Source organism: Trichosurus vulpecula, chromosome 6, assembly GCF_011100635.1.
Source record: "Trichosurus vulpecula isolate mTriVul1 chromosome 6, mTriVul1.pri, whole genome shotgun sequence".
Classification (NCBI taxonomy): domain Eukaryota; kingdom Metazoa; phylum Chordata; class Mammalia; order Diprotodontia; family Phalangeridae; genus Trichosurus; species Trichosurus vulpecula.
In genome coordinates, this window is record NC_050578.1 from 229,867,845 (window position 1) to 229,884,683 (window position 16,839).

Genomic DNA, 16,839 nt, shown 5'->3' on the forward strand with positions numbered 1-16,839 from the left:
CAGCATTGGCCCCAGCCCCCTGACTGCATTGTCATTCTGCAAACAGGCCTGGTTGGTAATCAGAATCAGCTGCTAGGATCAATCGCGGCCTTACTGGGCCTTATCTCCCCATTGTAGCTCTGCAAATTATTATTTCTTTCTCCTGTAATGAAAAAAAAAGTCTCCATTGATTGCTAAATGCAAGGCCTGATGTTCCCTCATGATTGCCTTCAGAATAAATTGAATACTGTATTGTCCAGTAATAATTATCATGTTATAGAGATTTCAGCTGGCAAGATAGGAAAAATGGCTGTCAATTAGAAGCTAGCAAACAAGCCAATGACCAAACTGTACCAATGCATATTTCTAAATGGCCTGATATATTTACATATGAGGCTACCTCATTGCTCCCTGAGAATGTCACTGAGCTGTAATGGAAAACCCTGTGTAAAACTGAAACTCACCTTGAACTCTCGAGTCAGGAAGAGAGACTCTGTAGTCACAGGGGACCGGGGAGCACACAGGAGGAGCCCCAGGTTGGTCAGATGCTGGTAAGAAAAGACGGGGGCAGCCAGTTGTTCTTCGTCTTCTCCACTGCTGTGGGCATCATCCTACTTCAGGATCCTCTCAGAACTAGACCACCATGATAGTCTCCCAGCTTGTCTCCATAATGCCAATCTGTGTCCTCTCCATTTGGCCACCTCCATGCTGCCAAACTAAACTCTCTAATCCACAACTCTGCCTCTTTGGCTCTTCATTTCCTCTTCCTCCCCATGCTTGCACTGTAGCTTTAAATGCTGGAGCCCAGTGTTGGCCCCTGGGTGGGACCAGGCTGGGCAGTTAGACTGAAGGAAGGAGCCCATGGGCTCAGCTCCTAATGGAAGGCATAATAAAACATATTCAACTTTTTTTGTTTTTTTATAAAAGCAAAAAAATCAAAACAAAACCCTCCCCTGCATAAAATCTTTAGTGATTCAATCAAAATATTAAGTACCTTTCACCAGGTACTTTACTAGGCACTGGGGATGCAAATGCAGAAATTAGTCCCTGTCCTCAAGGGTCATATATTCTACTGGAACTCCCTACTGCCTATAGGATAAAACATAAGCTCCTTATCATAGTGTAAAAAGTGTATGTATATATTATATTAATGTTATACATGTATGCATGTGTATGTATGTATATACATGCATATATATATGTGATGTATATATGTATGTGTATGGAGAGAAGGAGAGAAAGAGAGAGTTTGTGACCATTTGGATCCAGTTACCTCAGGGTCCCTGGTAATGTCCAAGGGTCCTCAAACTCCAATCAAGGCTAATGCCACCGGCAGCCCCAGCCAGGGCAGTGCCAAAGATACTCTCGGACAGAGGACACATGCCAGCCGTACTACTCTGCTTTTGGCTTGTTTCCTTATTAACTTTTCTCTCTGACTTCCAAATGGCTGTGTAGTTGGTATGGATGTACCCTGGGATATCATCAAAGTTGCAGATAAACACACTCTTTCTCTAATCAGCTCTTTCCCTATGTTAGCCAAAGCTGAGGAAAATCCCTTCCTTTCTGGGATAACTTCCCCTCTCTCTTGATCTCATGCCACTCATTTATAGGAAGAAAAACTCATAACAAATGATCACATAGTTTCACAGCAGTTTCAGGGACATTTTAATGCAAAGGAATGGTAAAAGGATTAAGATTTACACATGGCTATGTTTGGTAGTAGAAGACTATTGTTTACTTCCCTTTCTACCAACCCTCTTTCCATCCCTCAGCAGACGAAACGGGAAGAAAATGATGAGACAGGCACACAAGGGGATGCATAACAGTGTTCCTTGACTGTATTCCTAGGGAGTGATGGGTGGGAAGGGGAGCCAGAAAGGCTGTGGCCTGGATCTAGTGTCTTAACAACCTTTCCACCCAATCTTTTTTCCACTCCTCTGGCCCATTCCAATCTGCCTGCTTGTGCCTGATTGGCAACTCAGGTCAAATTCTGGATTCATTGTATCTGTCATCTTCTGCTCTTCCCCATCTCCATGACTTGGCAAGCGGCAATAGGTCTTAGTCAATGTGGACTCTGGCCAAGTATGGATTCCTAAGAAGCAGCCCTTTCTCCTCCATTTCTCCATGTGGCCATCCCAGCCTTTCTGTAGTGGAAGGCTCTTTTCAATACCAGTGGAATCCAAATGGATCTGCAACTTCTGGGACAAATGATGCCCTACAGCCTTCAGCCCTCCCAAATCTTGCTGACACATTTTCGAGGAAAGGAGAGGTTATGCTAATATTCAGGGCTCTCCATGATCTGGCACCAAGCCACATTTCCACAATACTTTTTCCACACTCTTTTCTCTAGCCAGACTGGACTCATCCTATGCCTTTCCTATATGCTGTCAATTTCTGCCTCCACACATTTATTCCTCCTCATGTTTCTACGTATTGTCATCCTATCGATGATTTAAGTCACAGCTCAGCACCCACTGTGGCAGCTAGGTGACGCAGTGGATAGAGCACAGGGCTTGGAATCAGGAAGACTCATCTTCTTAAGTTCAAATCTGGCCTCAGACACTTACTACCTGTGTGACCCTCGGCAAGTCGCTTAACCCTGTTTGCCTCGGTTTCCTCATCTGTAAAATGAGCTGGAGAAGGAAATGGCAAACCACTCCAGTATCTTTACCAAGATACCCCAAGTGGGGTCATGAAGACTAGATTTGGTGACAGAAAACCTAGGTTTGAATTCCAGCCCTTTTAACTTAGTTCTGTGTGGCTTCTGGCCATTTCTTCCTGCCCTCTGGGTCTAAGTTTTCTCCTCTAAAAATGAAGTGTGTAGATAGATTAATCACTAACATTTCCTCCAATTCTAAATCCTGTGATTCCACGAGTCTTCTGAACTCTAGGCAGTTCCCAAATGAAGAAGAACCTGGATGGGGAAATATAAATGTGTATATTAAATAGAATATAACTATTATATTTAGTAATTAAATTAATTATGTTAATCATCCATTTAGGTACTTGCATATGAATATAATTTCAAAGGGATATCAAATACAGCATTCACTTCATGATTTAGGCTAGGCTTGACTCTACCTGACTAGGTCAAATCTGAGAGAACAATAACTCTAATATCTGTACAGTTCCCTGTATTGGGGCACATGGGGCCTCCCTCAATCATGGGCACCCAGAGTGCCACTAAATTCTCAGAGATGTGCATAGCATGTTTCCTTAATTGTTTTGTTAAGTTGTCTTTCATGTCCGACTCTCCGTGACTTTGGGGTTTTCTTGGCAAAGACACTGGAATGGTTTGCCATTTCCTTCTCCAATTCATTTTACAGATGAAGAAACTGAGGTAAACAGGGTTAAGTGACATGCCCAGGGTCAATGAGAACACATTTGAACTCAGGAAGATAAGTCTTCTTGACTCCAGGCCCAGCATTCTATCCACTGCACCACCTAGCTGACCCTGTTTCATTAGTGGCTCAAAGAATTTTGTTTATTTTTAAGATGAACATTTATCAAATACTCATCAATTATAGAGGATATTATTTTTATTCATCATACTAGAGAAACTAAAACTTAACCAACCTAAAACCAAAACTCTACGGATAAAAGATGACCTTTGCAAAAGGCTCCTTTCAACCAAACCCCCTTCCTTACCCTAAAAAAAACCACTCCAACTTTTGGCCTTATTTTCTTGGTTAATTTTTTTTCCCAACTGGACCCTGCTCACCTATCCCCACACATGAAGGGTGGGTGGTAAAGTTTAGGGACTGGTGATGAGAAGTACATCATTTTAACATTTCAACTTTTAATTATGTGTCTTCCTTGCCCATACAAATGCCCATACAATTCCTCAGAGCCATGAACTATGGAAACAATGGAACTATGTGTTGAGCTAAAGAAAACAGTCGAGGAGAGTCAAGGGGAAAATACATACCTACCTACATATATATATATATGTATGTATGTATGTATGTGCGTGTGTGTATGTATGTATATGTATACAAGAATATATGTGTGTATACACATACGCACACACACACACACATATATATATATAAAATTTTCCCTGACCCAGATTCAGGAAGCTAGAATCCCTAGGCAGCAAAGAGAGCCTCCTGGAGACAGGAGCCCTCTTGACTCCAAAAGGAACCATACTTTGCCAAACAAAAATGCTACTGGCAACTAGAGGAGGGTCATGAAGAGTCACTGAGCTGGGGTGGGGATGACCAAGTCACTATACACTCTTCCTTCTTTTTTCCACACCAGAACTCCAAGGAAGGAGCAGATGGGGAGTGAAAAAATCAGGAATTGCAGTAACAGTACCTGTTAGCATCTAGGAATCTCCAAAGACTGGGAAGGCACCCATAGATTCCCATATATGCCTATATGCAACACCAAGGCATGAGGTACATTATGGTGTATCTGACCATACCTGATAAACCTCGGGTGCCTACCCCCTTAGATCCTAGGGACTTTGTTGTTAGAATCCTTTCCTAACTGTGGTTTATGAGCCTCCACTGATACTTTTACAAGACAACTAGAGGATATACTTAATTCAAAGCAAAAGCTTTAGTGGAATAACATAGTAATAAAAATATCTACAGGGCATCCTGCTCATAAACCTGGGGATCACTCTCCCAGAAATATATACACTCTCAGTGGGAGGAGCAACGTATATATTGATTGATGACATATGTAGCATATATACATGGATAACATTTCACAATGGCACAAGAAACACCTTAAACTCTGCAGAGCTGCTGAGGTCTTCTGGTGATATTTTCATGCTACTCTCTGCTGGACCTGCACCTTGACAAGTGTTACATCCTAGGTGTTCCCCCACAATCTAGTCTCCTACAGTTGGTCTTCAGTTATGTGTCTTGGGCTACAGTTCTATCAATCACCTCTTTCAAACATCCACTAAGACGTGCTGTGTTTATCAAGCCTCTTCCCTTCAAGAGACTGCTATAGCACTTTCAGCCAGCTCTTCCAGTCTCCTATCAGACCTTAGTGATGGTCTTTAGTCGAGGGTGTATCTTTAGGGTCACTTGCTATACTGTCCACCCTCTGCTGCTACTGCTATGATTTGGAAGCCTCTCCTTTGCCGAGGAGAGCTAGAGGTATCTTTAGACAGCTCTCTCAGTCAATGTCTATGAAACTTTCTAGGCCACCTCTTTCAATTAATGGCTATAAAGTTCTTCTCAGCCAGGTGTTCACAGAAGGTAGCAGGTGCCCAGTCTAAAATCATGTCTGCTTAATGGATCTTTCTTTGAACCACTCTTTCCTCTTCTTTCTGTACTCAGTTTCTCAGTTCAAATCTCTTCCAAGTTGTGGTCAGAAACCCATTTTAATTCTTAGTCAACAAACATTATTAAGCACTCACCATATTCCAGAAACTATGCTAAGCGCTGTCCTTGTTATGACCCCGGGTTGAAGCAAATATTCACAAAGTTCTTCTTCTAAAATGAGTGAAACAATGGTAAACAAATTGCTTTTAACCTCAATCATTAGATTCTTCTAAGCTGCATGGAACAAAGCAGATAACACAGATAAGGGTCCTGCTGTGAAGAGAAAGTTGAAAAGTTTGGAATTATTTTTACTATTCCCCTTGCCTCTCCTGCCTGGAGCCCTTCACTTTCTCCCCTGCCCCAGAAACAAGTCCTAACTGATCTCATGTTTAAAACCAAAATCTCTAGGAAAAATTGTTACTGTACTAAAGAAGTGAATAAACAATATATGCACCTTGGCTGAGTGATACTGTTACTAGGCATATACTCCAAAGAGACAAAAGACAGAGATTAAAGGCCCATATCTGGAAAAATACTTTACAATGGTACTTTACGCCAGCAAAATCAAATGGAGTTCAAGGTCAAGGACATTAGCCCATCAGTGCATTGGGGACTGCTCTCTTTTAAGAGTTTCTTAGAGATTTTTAAAGGTGAGTGTGCGGACTGCAAGGCTGTGTGTATGGCTTCCTCCTGTCACTAAAAGGTGACTCAAAATTGTATCTTTTCTCTATTACTTTCTTGCCAAGTTCTGTCTTCTTCTGTCTTTCTCTCTGTTCCCTCTCCCTTACTCTTTCCTGGGAAGTTAGAGAAGAAAAACTGTGAGTTCAAGATAGCCTTTGAAGGCCAAGAGGGAAGATTCCTTGATTCTAATTTGGAATAGCATGACAGAGTAGAAGGAGTTACCTGACTTGGAGTCTGGAAGTCTGTAACAACAATGTTTCTTGCAGCCACTGTGGCTGTGTAAGGCCAATCACACCAACACACAGGAGGGCTGCTAGCACAGGTTCTTTGTTCTGCTTTTCTAAGGAAAGCAACCTTAAGGGATTTACACTCTCACTTTAATTAAACATACATATATCATTCACTTAATTCAGAGGAAAAAGTCAGCACCCTGAGCTTCAAAGAAAATGCAAACAGAAATTATATAAACAGAGCAAAATAACACAAATCAGCTGACAGAGCTTCTCTATGTCCATAGCAATACACACATACATAGTTACCAGAGAGAGAAGCACTAACATTTGGGTTTTCAAAGCTGGGGGGCTCCTCACGGCTACCCAGAGTGTCATCTGGCCTAATCACATGACACTCTTCCAGCGAGTGAGCCCCAAGCAAAATGCTAACCTCAATAGTATATATACACTTCTTCAGGGTCAGCCTACAACCATGAGACTCAAACCCATGTGACCTAAGCCTTCCCGTGACTTAAGCAGGTCATCAAAGACTCTTGATTAAAAGACTCTTACAAAGGCAAGACTCACTCAAAGGCACTTGATTGCCTTCGTGCTGAGAAGCACTCCAAAGCAAAAAACAATTAAAAAGTCCCACTCAGATGGCCATTACAAAGTCCTGGGTTCAAATACCACCCCTGACTCTTGAAAATCCTATGGCTATTGGCCAAGCCATTGGCAAAACATTTAACCTCTTCAAGTTTCAGTTTCCTGATCTGTAAAATGGAGATATTGAAACCTACAGTATGGTATAGCAGACAGTGAGCCAGCCTCGGAGTCAAGAATATCTGCTTTCTGGCCCTGCCATGGCAACATCACATATACTCTCAGCCTCCTAAACAGCTTTTTAAGACTGTGAATTCTAGATGAATTGCTGACCTGCGTGAGTAGAGGGAATTTCCTCACCAATAGTTCACTACAGCAATGAAATCAGAGGACCTGACCAGTCCCCACCTTTAAAAAAGTACCTACCACCCAGCACTGATGAGGGGCTTATTTGAGAGAAAGTAAGTAAAGCGCTCTGAAACTTTAAAATGTTGGATAAATATGAGGCATTGTTTTTGAAACTTTTGTTTCTCCAAGTCTAAAAGGAGCCATTTGCGTCTTCACCGAATTGACCACTTTGTCAAGAAGGATTTGCAATAAAGCCTACGTTTCTCCAATAGTAAGAAATGTGCTCTCCCACCAATGAGGGAGTTCTTGCTGCTGATAGACTGTGCTTTCGTCAGAAGTGGAGCCCTGCTTCTCACGTGACACAAGGAAATGGGCAGCATCAACAGTCACCAGCTGGTGGAAAGGGAGGCAGCACCCCATCAGAGGAGAGGAGATGATGCTTTGACCTCTGAAACAATCCTCTCCAGAAAGGGGACTGATTTATTTTCCACAGTGCTAAGCTAAGCTCTAGGCTCCACTGTCTGTGCCAGAAGAAGGAAGGGAAGAGAATAAGCCTTTATATCACATGTATATGTGCCAGGGGGTGAGCAAAATACTTTTTAACAGTATTTTTCCATTTAACCTTCGCAACGATGCTGTGAAGTTGTGCAGTCTAGGAAACTGAGGCAAACTGGTTGTGACTTGACTAGCTAGTAAGCATCTGAAGCCAAACTTGAACTCAGGTTTTCCTGATTCCAAGACCAGCGTTCTATCCACTGTACCACCAGCTGACTGGATATGTGCTTGTTCCTAGGTGAGTCTTCCCAAAGTGTATTCTTCCTTCCTATACACTGACAAAGAGAGAGTCTGACTGATAGAAAGCAACCACAGCTGGCCATGTTAAAAGAAAAAGTGGAGGGGGGGGCGGGTAGGGCGCTGAATCTTAATATCTGGGGTGATCCACTGAGCAAGGCATTTTAATTTTACTGCTTTCTGTCTCAGTTTCCTCCTCCATAAAATGGGGTATAATAATATTGTGCCTTTCATCTTACAAAGGTGTTTCAAGGAAAGTGGCATGTAAATGTTCTAGCATTATAAAGATGTGAATTGCCTTTAGAATCTGTGCTGGAAACCAGCGGTAAGTGGTGAGCAGAGTTACAGGCCTCTTGCCAGAGGCTGCTCAGAAATTTCTCCTCCATTAGGGAAAGATTCGACAGTGGCGATAACCATTCTGAAGGTACCTCAGGCCTTTGGCTCCATTGCAAATGGCAGGCCTGCACTAGTCCCTGTCTCCAGATGCTCTAGGCTGGGAATCAAAGCTACAATGGAATGGCTCTGACTCACTTTGCTACCAAATTCAGTTAGGGTGTTTTCCATGCCCAGGGGGAAGGGCCAGCTCCTTCAGATTCATGAGAGAGACCAACTCTTGCTAAGGGGTCAGAGAGAGCCTGAAACCCGAGTGTGGGACTAGAATGCAGTGTAGGGGTTGGTCCTTTCCATCCCTCATCCCCTTCCCCACCCTCCATCCTGCCTTCCTCACCTTTAATCTCTCAACTCTCCCCTCCTATCTCTGACCCCCTCCCCAACTGATCTCCCTTCCGCCCTCTATTCCTTACATGTTAACTCTTACCCTTCCCAGCTTTCCCCTCCCTTCTCCCTTCATCTTGCCTCCACTTCTCATTAATTGCCTTTAACTTTTCACCTCTCAATTTAATTTGCTCCCCTTAACCTCTCACATCCCACTTCTCGAGCCACGTTTCTCTTTACTTTCTGCCCTTCTCCTGCCACTGCCTCATTCACCCGCACCTTTCATACCTTGCATTTAATGTGCTATCTCACCACCCCTGAGCTCCCACCCACCTCTTCCTTCATCCTTCATCCTCATTCTACCATTCATTACACTTTTGGCATCACTTCTTACTCCTAGTCTATAGGTCTGGAGCTGGGAGGGACCCAATGCCATCTAATCCACGCCCCTCTTCTTATAGAAGAAGAAGCTGAGATCCAGGACTCAGGGTCAAAATCTGGGATTTGAACCCTGTTCCTGACTCAGAGCCAGCATTCTTCCGCTGCTCTTTGCTAGTCCCTCAGCTCTCTCCTAGTCCTCCTGACCCTCTCTTCATCCCAGATCTGTGGTTCAGCTCTGCCCCTGTCATTGCCCTACCTTCAGTGCAGAAGCCCTTCCAGAGGCCCACGCTTTCCCTCTGCCATGAGCAACCCCCCCTAGTTTCTAGTGCCCAATGGTCCTGTTCTCTTCTTTGGTATGTTTAGTGTGTATTTGCCTATTTATAGAGTGCCATATCATAGAGTGTCATCCAAGCATCACAGATGGAAGAAGAAAAGGTGTATGCCTTTGGGGTGAGTCACATGGCTCCAATCTACAGAGAAAGGAGCACCAACTCTGGAGACATGGGATCTGACTTCAGATCCTGCAGCTGACATTACCTGTATGTCCTTGGTCAAGTCATAAACCATTTGGGCCTCAATTTCTCCATCTACAAAATAAGGGGTTTGGATTAATTAATGCTGCAATCCCTTCCAGCTCTAAATCTATGTTCTTAATATCTTTTGAGTAATTTCACATTACTCCTTCTCGCTATTCTATGTCCCAGGGCTTATGGGCAGTGTCCAAAAAGCACTAATATTAATCTTTACAAAATCTATCCCCATGCCTGGGATGACCATCTTTATCATCCCTGCCTCTTGAAATGCATTGCTCTCTCTAACCCTGTTTAATTCAGGTATCATCTCCCATGAAAGATTTTTCTTGATTCCTGCCCTCACCCCTGAAAATACTTTGATTTTTTCCTCTTTTGTATTTACTCTTCTGTGTATATGTGGCATCCCCTATAGATTAAACATCACCTCTTTGGATGGGGAGGCCTCATTTGTTATTATCTTTGCATTCCTGGCACCTAGCGCAGTGCCTGGCCAATAGGAGGTACTTAATATATGCTTTTGTGATTGAATTATTGGATACCAGATTCATTTAGTATGGTTTTTTCCCATACATCTTTGCTACTGCATCCCTAAAAGTGCATGGGATGTTTAAGGAGGACTAGCTCCTCTGGTGTGTGGGCTTGCCAAGCCCTTTTCAGGGCTGCTCATCTACCTTTGGTGTCTACCTGGCACTCAATTCTTACCTGTGACTCCAAGAAGCTGTAGAGTGGCAGATGGGCTAAACCAGGTTGAAGCCAACAGGCTTCAAAACTGTCTGTGAGTTAGGGGATGTCTAGCATGTGAAGGCCCATTCTGCCAGAGGAGAACAATTTGTTCCAGTGGCCACGAAGGCAGCTGAAGCTGATGCCATGGAGTGCTTAGAGCCTACTCAGAGGTCAAAGATGCCAGGGTCATCCAAAAGTCATCCTGACTTTTATCCTGCCACTGAACTTTGATAACACTGGAAGACAGAAAGCAACATTGATGACCATGTGCAACTCTGCCTCACTTGAATCCAATTCGTGCTGGAGTCAAGACATCATGTGATGCCATCGGTCCTCTTCAAAAATGGAAGACAAACAACGATAAAAACAGCCTTTTAGAAGACGACATGTCTCTAGTCTTGTAGTAGTTACCTAAGAAGTCTCAGTAAGGGCTGAAGTGGAGAAGGGGGTGAATTATATTTAGTACATTCCTGTTTCACTAACATGAGATGGATTGGCCAGGGATGCAGAGGTTTCAATGTACTTTGTTAGGATCCATTTGGGCAAACAAATGAAAATAGCTCTGACACCTACTACCCACATGACTTTGGGCAGATCACTTCACCTGCTAGGCCTCAGTTTCCTCATCTGTAAAACTAAAGGGTTGGACTCAATGACCTCTGAGGGCCCTTCCAGCTCTAGCTCTATGATTCTACCTGGAACAGTGAGTATTCAGCAAGACTTGTATTGATGTAGAAAGATTTGTGATTTCCTAGGATGTGGAATGTAGAAAAAGCCTGAAACATGTCTGTGAACCTGTCCCATGACAGTACAATCCACATATAAAAGCCATTTCAGGCTATGAATTTTAATCTTGAATCTATGAGTTCCCTCCACCAAACCTTTATTTTATGCCTCACTGTGTGCTGGAGGTGACTCTGGGTTCTTTATTTATTTATTTATTTTTAGTTTACAACACTCAGTTCCACAAGTTTTTGAGTTCCAAATTTTCTCCCCCTTCCTCTCCTCCCCCCTCCCAAGACAGCATGTAATCAGACAATAGTCAAGTTGTAAAGAAGAATTATAACCAATGGAATTAATCATGAGAAAAAAGAAACAAAATTTTAAAAGAAGGGAAAAAAGAAAAGAGAGAGAGAGAGAGAGAGAGAGGGAGAGAGAGAGAGAGAGAATAGTTTGCCTCAATCTGCATTCAGACTCTAATTTTTTCTCTGCATGTGGATAGCTTTTTCCATCATGAGTCTTTTGGAGCTGTCTTTGAACCTTGCATTGATGAGAAGAGCCAAGTCTATCAAAGTTAGTCCTTACTGATACCGTGTGTCTGTAATTGTGTATAATGATTCTCTGGTTCTGCTCCCCTCACTCAGCATCAGTTCATATAAGTCTTTCCAGGTTATAATGAAGTCTGTCTGCTCCTCATTTCTTATAGCACAACAGTATTCCATTACGTTCATATGCCACAATTTATTCAGCCATTCCCCAATTGATGGTGACTCTGGGTTCTTGAAGCCGTACCTGTGGATCTCAAACTCTAACAGGCCCTACCAAGCAAGGATTCAAATGCAAGAACTGAGTCTCTCCTGGGAAGACCCATCTAGTTAAGCACTAAGAGGCTCATCAAGAAGAGGTTCATGGCCAGGGCTACTCTTTTTGCTCTTGACAACTCACAAGGCCATTTCCTACAGGGCTTGGAGGTGGGAGACATCCAGAATCAGGAACTCCCATGGAATCATCCCATGGAAAGAACCTCGGATTGATATCTGAGCAAAAGTCACCCCCTCAGTGAGCCCAGCAAATGGTGAGCCAACATCCTTTGGAAGATGGCCAATAACAGCTCGTTCTGCTTTTAGACAGTTCTAATTGTTAGAAAAAAAAAATTCCCCCTAGATCTTCACCCTATCCCCCTATGGCTTCCAGCTACTAGAAACTTGCTCCTCTTTCTGACCTCTAAAATCAAAACAAATAAGTTTAATCCTTCATCCTCAAGACAGATCTTCAAACACTCAACTACAGGTTTTCTCTGTCTTCTCCGTGCTAAACAAACCCAGATTCATCTACCTTTCTTTGCCATGGGCTTCACCTTCTGATTTGCTGTCCTTAGTTCTGAAACCACTGAACAACAGTCAGACACGACTGAACAACGACAAATTCTGAATATATTTATATTTATAATGGCTAACATTTATGTGACATTTTAAGATTTCCAGGGCACTTTGCATATATTATCTCATTTGAGCTTCACTGAAATCTTTTATGTAGGTGTTATGATTACCCGTATTTTACAGTTGAGAAGACTAAGGCAGATTTGCTGAGGGTTGTACAGCTAGTAAGCGTCAGAGGTGATATTCTAACTCAGGTCTTCCTGACCCCAATCTAAGTGGTACAGTAGGAGGCAGCTAGGTGGTTCAGTGGTTAAAGCACTCAGCGTGGAGTCAGGCTGAGTTCAGATCTGGCCTCAGACACTTACTAGCTGTGCATAATGTTAATGGGATGTGAAGGTCTTCCCCGTCCATTAATAGGCCTCACAGGGAGCCCATTAAGGGCAGCTTGCTTAGGGGAAGCTTGGTTTTAGAAAGGCTTCCAAACCTTTTGGTACTAAGCTAATTAGGCCCTGAGTCACCAGGGTTGTGATGCCTTCTGGCTCTGAGAAGTATATATATATAGTGATGCCTTCTGGCTCTGAGAAGTATATATATATATATATATATATATATGTGTGTGTGTGTGTGTGTGTGTGTGTGTATACACACACACACACACACACACACACACACACACACTTTGAGTTGATATTTTGCTTTGGGTGCTTTCTTATGACAAGGACCTTGTGATTCCCTGGTCAAGACTCTGAGTAGCCATATGTTCAGACCCCTGACTGCTCAGATGTAAAGACTCTCTTGATGCCATGGTGTACAGCAATATTGCTTTGATTCAGGCAGTCAAAGCCACGTCTGTTGGTCTAATTTTTCTACTTGTATTTTTTCTGCTTATATTTTCTCTGACATTCAGAGGGTTGACTTTTCCCCTGAACTAATGAATGTAATTAAAGAAGATTGCTGAGCCCTTTAAAGTTGCTTTCCTAGAAAAGCAGATCTAAGAACCTGAGCTAGCAGCCATCCCGGGTGTGCTGGGGTGCTTGCTGCTACACTGTGTGACCTTGAACAAATCACTTAATCTCTGTTTGTCTTAATCCATTAGAGAAGGAAATGGCAAACTGCTCCATTATCTTTGCCAAGAAAAACGCATGGACAGTATGGTCCACAGGGTCACAAACAGTCAGATACAACTAAATGACTAAACCACAATGACTGGCACAGTGGAGAGAATATTGAGCCTGGAGGCAGGAAGACCTAAGTTCAAATCCAGCTTCAGATACCTCCTAGCAATATAACAATGGGCAAGTCACTTAACCTGTATCTGCCTCAGTTTTCTCAACTTAAAAAAGGAAATAAAGACAACATTTACCTCCCAGGCTTGTTGTGAATACCAAATGAGAGAATATTTGTAAGGCACAGTGCCTGGTACACGGAGGGCATTTAGGACATGCTTATTCCCTATCCTCCAATAGAATGTTAGCTCTTTGAAGGCAGCGACATCCATTTTTGTTACTCTCTTCCCAGCACCTGAGACAGAGTAGGTGCTTATGCCTTCCCTACAGAACTTATCTCTACTCTATCCTGCCTATATTTGGCTTGTACATTGCTGTTCACATGTTGTCTCCTACCTTAGACTGGGAGCTTTTTCCAGGTAGGGACTGTTTTTTTCCTTCTGTACTTCCTCCCCTCTCCATCCCCTGCACCCCGCCCCCCAGTATTTAGTATAGTGCCTGGCATATAATGGATGCTTAAGAAATGCTTGTCGACTTGACTGATGCAGTCTGGAATGTGTAGCCAATATATATTCACTGCCTTTGTGTAGCACACGTACATATAAGTAAACATGGAGTATATGACCTGCAATATATAGCAAATAGGTGTTTGTTGTGTATGTGATACATAGGTTATAGGTACATCCATGTACATCCATACAGGACAGAACTCATAAGGTATAGCCACTATGTACTTGCCGTCTACACATAACAATGCACTTATACAAAAGCACAAAGTATACATATGACCTGTGCAAAACAAAACATGCAATTACTTTGTACACATGTACACACAGGTTGTAGATTGTAGACAAACAGGATATGATCTTTAAGGTATAGCCAATACTAGATAGCTGTTTTATTGGTATATAGCACGCATACACACACCACACACACACACATGCACATGAAGCCTATTGCTTGTAAGGTGCAGCCAGCATGCAGAATTTGTGCATACATATAAATGCACACCTGTATGGTGTAGGCAATTATGGAATCTGAGCTCCACAGCTTGCAAAGGAGAGCCTTTGGCCCATGAATCAGGATTAAACTCCATAGCGACTAAATCCCTTATGCTCGCCAAGCAGGGGGCAGTGATATTTTGTTTAATAGAGCTTGGAGGTCTTAACAGTCACTTAGAAATCCACGTCCATCAATGTGGAATTCTTAGGATGGAAGAGGCTAACAGTCCAACTGCAGGACCAGGGCTGAATAGCCTTTCCTCCCACTTTGCGGACATCTAGAATCCCACCTTTCATCTGGAACTTGCACGGCAGACAGTGGACTGTGGCTGTCATCTGACTACCAGTCTAGCCTGAAGCTTGACACTCTCCAGAATAGCTAGATTGGATTGGACTTCCCCCCTCCCCAGACAGCTGAAGCTCGCTCCCCCTAAACTATTCTGAAAATCAGTGTATGTTCACTGATGAGGAAGATAGAGGGATCCAGAAATAACTTTTTAAAAAGATAAAAAATATTCGACTCCTAAACATCTTGGAAATGTCTTTTCCTTCCCCCCTCCTCCTATCCCTAACAACTTTTAGGCATAAGTAAAAGCACATGTAAAGACTGCTAATTTACTAGGAAAACGTGCATGTCTTGGTTTTATGGTGCCAAAGATGGCATGGAGATGAAAGCTCAGGTCCCCGAGGCCAGCATTAGGAAAGGTTGGGGGAGGGGGCTGTAATGGTACAATGTTGATGGCAGTGTGCTAGGATGTGGAAAAATCACACCCTAGAAATGAAAGGAGTAGTGTTTGAATCCAAGAAATATTGGAAAACGGCAAAAGCATCAGCAGGGAGGCCGACCTGGGAGAGGGGGGGGGTAATTATACACAGGATATATAACATCGAGAACTGCTAGGGATTCTGAGATGGGTCAACCACACTTCTGAGATGGGACAGTATATATAAGGAAGAGGACAGACTAGCCTCAGAGTTGTCAACACAGTCCCTACTGATATTAGGAAGTCACACCTCCTGCCCTCTGTGTGTCTCTGACTCTCTGAGGGGTCATTCAGCTCAGCCAGATGTTAATCAGGTTAGTCATGTCTAGGGCTGCAGGAATAACAGAGTGGAGATTAAGACAGCCTTATCGCTGGGAAAAATGTCAGCGACAAAAAGCATTGTCCTTTCAGCTGCTCCCTCTGGCCCAGCAGCATCCTTCCTCAGGCATCTTCCTTTTCCTAAGGTCATGCCCGGCACACATCAACCAGACCTCCTACGGGGGACTGTTAGGAAATAGAAATCATTCCGAATAGCCACAGTGGGATGTCACTAGAGAATCAACAAGAGATAAACCTAAGAATTGTGGTGCCAACAATAAAAGCCATTTGAAGTTAGAAATGCAAACATTTCATTCAATTCCCCAGGCATTAAGTGAGCTCCTACTACACCCTAAGTATTTCAGAGGATACAAAGAAGAATGAGGCTCTGAAGTTTATAATGTAATAGCAAGGAAGGCAAACATGCAGACCATTGTAATCCAAGGATGCATGCCATTAGAAATAGAACTGTTTTAAATGAGTTCAGGGGAGAAAAAGATCAATTCGTCTTCGGACAGGATCAGGAAAGGCTTCATGGAAGAAGTAACATCAGGTATCCACAACCTCTCATTGGTCTCTGACAGACACTTGGGGAACCATAGGGAGGACCTCTGCATCAAAAACATAATAAAGTTCCCTTTGGGTTTGCGAAGCCAAGTCACACTGATCCCTGATCATTGGGGTATATTCTCTGTTTAAAACCTAAGGCAGCATGCTACAAAGTCTGATGCACAAGCTTATCCCCAGGAATGCAAGTAACATCAACACAAAGGAAGACACACAGGAAAAGCCAAACAATCCAATAAACATTTATTAAGCACCTTCGATGCACCAGGCACTGTGCTAAGCACCCAGGATACAATTAATAAAAAAAAGACAGTCTCTGCCCTCAAGGGTTTACAATCTAATGGGAGAGACAACATAGGAAAGGAGGCAGGGAAGTGGTAAGGGTGGGGAGAGAGAAGAGGAAGAAGATCAGGAAGTACCCAGCAGGGAACACCTTGTTCCATGATGTTGAAATGTTGTTCAGTTGCGTCCAACTCTACCTGATATGACCCCATTGACTTTGTCTATGTGGTTTTTTTTGGGCAAAGATACTGAAGCGGTTTGCCGTTTCCTTCTCCAGCTCATTTCATAGATGAGGAAGCTGTGGCAAACAGGGTTAAGTGACTTGCTCAGAGTC